Source organism: Physeter macrocephalus, chromosome 5 (assembly GCF_002837175.3).
Source record: "Physeter macrocephalus isolate SW-GA chromosome 5, ASM283717v5, whole genome shotgun sequence".
In the NCBI taxonomy this organism is placed as follows: Eukaryota; Metazoa; Chordata; class Mammalia; order Artiodactyla; family Physeteridae; genus Physeter; species Physeter macrocephalus.
The window spans coordinates 33,986,451-33,992,450 of NC_041218.1; positions in this window are offsets into that span (position 1 = coordinate 33,986,451).

The window sequence follows — 6,000 nt, forward strand, 5'->3', positions numbered from 1 at the left end:
ATGAATGAATGAAATTTACATGTTTAAATTTACATGGTTAAATCTTGAAAGCACAATGTTGAATGAAAAAAGCAAGTTGAAAAATGGTACAGATAAGTTGTATCATTTATGTATATTAATAACACACAAAAGAATATTTATGTGTTGCTATGGTTGCACAATATGTAGTAAAGACATTAAACTGTGAATTCACACTGACTTTGTTAGGATAGTAGTCACCTTTCAGAATGGAAGAATAGGAATGGGATTAAGAGGGATACAGATGGGCCTTCAGCTATATCTGTAATGTTTTGTTCAATATGACACAATGCTAATATTTTGTTAAGCCTTGAATTGGGTACTTTTATTGTTCTCTTCAATTTTCTTTATATTTGAAATATTTTATGAAAAAGAAATTAGAGAAAAAAATCAAAGGAAGAGGACCAGATCTGTGGGCTGTGCCAGTCAAGAAGGGGATTGGGACGGTATAACCGAAGCCCTTTTATTCACATAACTCGGGCTCCTGGCACCCAGTTTATTCATCAAGGAGATTGTGGGTTCCCAGAAGCTATGTTTGGGCTTCTAATCATATATTGGCTCTAGAAACACTGAATCAGGAACTAGAAAGGCCAAGACTTAAATGGTCAATCAGTGGATCAACTTCAGGGAGCTGAACTGGAGAAAAAAGGGAAAAGGATAATAAGATAGCAGTGTAATGACAATACCTTGAATAGAAATGTTTAATAAGTACTTATTGAATCCTTAATATATATCAAGCAATGTGCTAGGCTGGGGAATCAATGATGGATGAATGACACTGCTGCCACCTTAAGGGAGATGAGGGTCAAGTGAGAATCTTATAAGAAAGGAGAGCCTGGATTCAGGAACATCTTTCCACTGGAGGCAAGTGCCCTTTGTTTCTGAATTAAAAATCCCCAAATGATTTCTATGTAACTCGAGTCCTCTGAGACGTTCTGTGAAAAAAGGGGCTTTAGAGTCAAACATTTGAGGAAATGCTCTATGCCATATTCCCTTCTTAGAGATTCCAAGGCAGTTAACACAGGAAAATTATCAAGATGAGTTATGGAGAAAAAAGCTGTAAAGAAGCTTTGCATCTCCCCAAATTATTTGATGCCAAAATGAAATTTTTGGAGGGGGAGGGTAATGCATATGACTCTAAAGGTAATGCCTATGACACTAAAGGACTCTTTAGTGTTTGGTAGAATTCACTTTTGTCCTATGTATTTACATTATTATTTTCCTAACTTCCTTGAAATGTTTCTAAAAGGTTTATTTTAAAAATTTAAATTAAACTTTCATTCCAGTATTTCTATTTAAGTGTTTAAACTCTAATATTGTGCTTAGGTTTAGTATAGTTATTTTGTTTGATTTTGTAGAGAGAATTAAAGCCATGAAGTTTTCTGCAAGTTATTTTAGGTCTTCAGTATAACAGCAAGGCAGAGCATTTATGATAGGCATATAGACCGTTGTACTTTCTGAAATTTGATTTTATTGTACCTCCTTAAATGTCTAGTATAACACTCAGGCTTTAGTTTTTTGAACAAACATATCAATAGCCTTAAATTGGACTACTATGCTGAAATATATCACTGTGTCACACCCATTTGCAGCTATCCACTTAATTGCATCCTATAAAATGAACCAGGAGGTATAAGTTTACAAACATAACATCTGAGGTGGTGGTAAGATTAGAGTTAAATAACATGTGTAGTTTAAATTATCAATATAAAGCCATGAAGGGCTGTAATTTTAATATACTGCTGACATGGGGCACTTGAGAATTAAGGTGCATTCCTAATAAATATTTTCAGTATTAGTATTATATAATACAGCTTCAGTTTTATATATAATGCTCACATACACACATTTTTTTGCATCTTTTGCTGGAGCATGGGAATATTCAGCTTACATATTGTCTAAGTTTAAGGAAATAATAAAAACATTTCACTCCATAGGATAATTCTTGGCACAGAATGGTTGCTTCATGACTATTTTCTATGTGGTTAAAGGTTTTTTCTTGTTTGATTAATCTAAACCCACTCCTCCCAGAAATTGCACTGAATTAATTAAATATGGGATATGAAACCAATTTTTGTTTAATGAAATATACTGTTATTTATTTTTTACTTATTTTTATATTTATTTATTTATTAATTTGCACAATTATCTGTTTTCAGTCTCTCAAGTTTCTCAAGTTAGTGAAAATTTTTCTTGTATGTGTGTGACCTTGGGTTTGCTACTTATGAGCTGGGTGACTTGGGACAAGTTATTTAACCTTTCAGTGTCTCTGTTTCTTTGTCTTTAAAACAGGGATTGTTGTTGTGACTATTAAGTTAATGTAATACATGGAAAGTGTTTAGAATACGTGAAAGTGTATGGCACATAGAAGTATACCATAGGTGTTAGCTGTTATTACTATTATTCTGAGTGTACACTGGAGAGACGGTAAATTATTAGCAATACGCCATTACTTCCACCAAAATCTACAATCACAGTTGATCATGATCAGATGTATTAGCCTAACTCATAGAAACAGTCTAAGTTAGATGTTATGCATAATTGCTTATTTGTTTATTCTTTTTTGAAGGAAAATTTATATTAAGAAATTGGGTAGGTGTTTAAGTTTGGACGGGAGGGGAAGGCTATTGTTGGTTAGGGAACACAGATACTAAAAATTCTCCTACTTCTTGGTCTGCTTAAAGTCTGTACATTAGTTTTTAGTTAGTGTCAAGAGTTCAAGAGCCCCTTAGCTTACACCCGTACTTTCCTCATCTATCTCCTTTTATGTTTAGCCTTGTTTCTATCGCTCCTTAATAGCCAATCCCTGATTCTCTTCTATCCCCTGCTGGCAAATATACCAGTAGGCAGAATCAACAAGCATTGGGAGGCAGCTGGGGGTGGTGATATAGGTGAGGGCTGTGTAAATGGTATATTGTAGGCGAGAGTAGAGCTGGGAGAAATAGGTTGCCTTCTTTTCATCCTCCCATTTAAATCTCTGAACTCAGAAAAATGTTTCTTCATATATTTTATAGTCATCCAAAGTATACATAATTTTGTTTGTATTTTCAAGGCTATACTTTTAAAGAAAAGGCAGACAAGTTATACAGAAACTGCTCATGGAACTTTAAAAGAAATTAATAAAGTGAGACTATCGCTTAAAAAATAGAACAATGAGTAGAAATAGTGATAGCTATTTAAAAAAATATACTGTATTAGGAAATGAGTTGCAATGTGCAAAAATATAAAAGGAACCATAAAAGTATTTCTTAACATATAATAGGGAACATATTCCTTAACTACATATAATAGGGAACATATTCCTTAACTAAGTGGAAAAGAAGAAAAACTACAAGTGGATTCCTACAATAGTATGTATTTGGATATACTATGCATAGTATATCCAATAATATGTATTTTGATATACTATGCATTGATTGTGTCATAAATATATACTAAAATATACTAATATATTAACTTCAGGCCTTATTCAAGACACCATAAGAGAGTAGGACAGAGCTTGGGACAAGAGTTAAAAGGGGTGAAAAGATAAAATGTTCCAATCCTTATACTTTCTTTCCAACTTCCATTCTAAACCTATAGAGACTAGCGTAATGCAGGAAGCATACATATTAGAAGTGGAAAGTCAAGCTAGGATTTGGAGGACTTGGCCCTAACCTGTAAAATAAAATATATTAAGATATTTATGTTCTTTAGCATTTTAATAATAAACTAAGTAACGGTAGTGATATTAGTTACCAGTCTTGAGGACAGAGGATGGAGAGGTTACTGAAATGTGTGTATGTGTATGTGTACACACACACAATAATAGAGGCATATTTTGCAGCTAAGGGGGAAAATATACATTAGCAAGAATATAAGTCATGGAGAAATTCACATGAAAACAGTTTAAAAACTGTAATGCTGTCAGTACAAGCAATACTGACCTAGATTCTTATTTTATTCTTTATAACCAAGCAGCTGACATGGGTACAAAGTCCTATTCAAGGTCATCAGAAACTTTGAACGTGGATTGGCTCCAGGAGGACATTGGATAACATAATGATTGTCCTCCTGAGGGCCAGAAGTTTAGTAAGATTCAAAGCTGGTAAATATTTTTTTACAGAAACTCAACTCACTGTTTCTTACCATTGGGCTATTCCAAAATTTACATTTTACAGATTAAAACAGTGACTACGAAAAAGACGTAGTACGGAGGCCATAAGTATGAGCTTGCTCTTTAAAACCCTTGAGAAGCTAATTTCCATGTCCAAGATAATGTTTCAAAGAGATTTCAACATGTTTTCTTAGGAGGACAAGATTTCAAAGAGGAAAATTAGCAAAGCAAGGTAACTGTGATACTGCCATCTGGAGTTTTCAATTAGCATTTCTGACTAATACTTTGGCAAAATTACTGACAAATATTTCCAGAGTTGAGAAATAATCTTGTGGCACTTTCTGTTCTTATTTTAAGGACACTAAGGCATCTAAAATAATACAGAGGGGTTTGCAAATGTCAGCTTTCTGGAGTGTTCGGTTTTTATTATCATGTTTAGTTATCCCATATTGCTTGTATGTAAAACAACATAACAGTATTTAGAACCGGTAAGGGAAATTATTGACCCAAAACTTTTAATTCTATGACTGAAGTTTGATTAACATATACAGTTGTGTAAAAATAGACATATTAGACCAATGGATGATTTAGAACATATTATTATTGGATTTTAATTTTTAAAAGTGAGTATTAGCAAAATGAAATGAGCTAAATGGGCAAAATGAAAAACCTTAGAAGCACAGATTGTAGAACTTAAAAGTGCCTTAGGGATCAACGTTTCCATTCGCCTCATTTTACAGGAGAGAAATCTGAGGACTAGGGAAATGAAGTGACTTTCCTGGGGTCACATGGAAAGTCAACAGCAGAGCTGTGATGGTACTCAGATCTCCTAACCTCCTGGCTATGCTCATTCACCGAGAGTGCCTCAAAGAATATTTACAACATTTAGTCACAGTTTATCTTTTGGTTAATTCCACACTTACTCCTATTTTTGTGGCTGCAAAAATAGCCCAGAGTAATATGATTTGCTCCAGTTGAAACAGACATTAAGAAAAAAGGTAAAGCTTTCAGTAGTCGTACTTCTCATGTGTAGTTCTTTATGCGTGTACATATATGTTTGTGTGTGTGCATATGTGAGTGTGTATGTGCAACCTCTTATTCACCATTCCCAAATCCAAAAAGCTCTGAAAATTAAAAGTTTTTTCATAAATTTGTGACGGACTTCATGGGTGGTGAAACCTGGTGTGAACTAATGTGAGACTACTTATAGACTTCATATATACCAGCAAGTGTGACCCCTCATTCATTTTATTTCAGAAATAGTCATATGTTTGATTATAGTGCACTGCCCCAAACTCTGGATATGGTATATAATGCAGCCTCCATATAATTTATTACATTTTCAAATCCTGAATAATTCTGAATTCTGGCCCCAATGGTTTGGGATAAGTGATGGTGGATCTTCAATTTGTCTATAATGTATTTTCCTTGTATTAGTTTAGACAGTTTTGGCTTATAGTCAGGCAACTCAGAAATCCCTTTACATATATGATTCCTTTTGGTTCAAAGTATATGAACCAAAGAGAATTATATGAGATAATCAGACTGCTGTCTATGTGGGAGTAGTATATAAAAATAAGGAGCTTAGTTTCACCTATATTATTTTGGTCAGGATGCCCAGGATAAATTTGGTATTCAAGTGAGGCAGCTGCCTCATCCTGGGTTTCTGATAAAATTATCTGTGTCTTTTTCCTTTTCCTCCACCTTTTTGTAACCTGTATTTTATGGTCTCTTTTTATATATGTTTCTTTATTCTAAGCTGCATCTAATGTTAGTGTACGTGTGGGGAATGAATTAAAGATTTTCTACCCCAAGTCTCATAGTAACTCTGTGAGCTATCATCTACTCAGTAGTGAAATTGAAGACTAATCAGTCAAATAATGTCT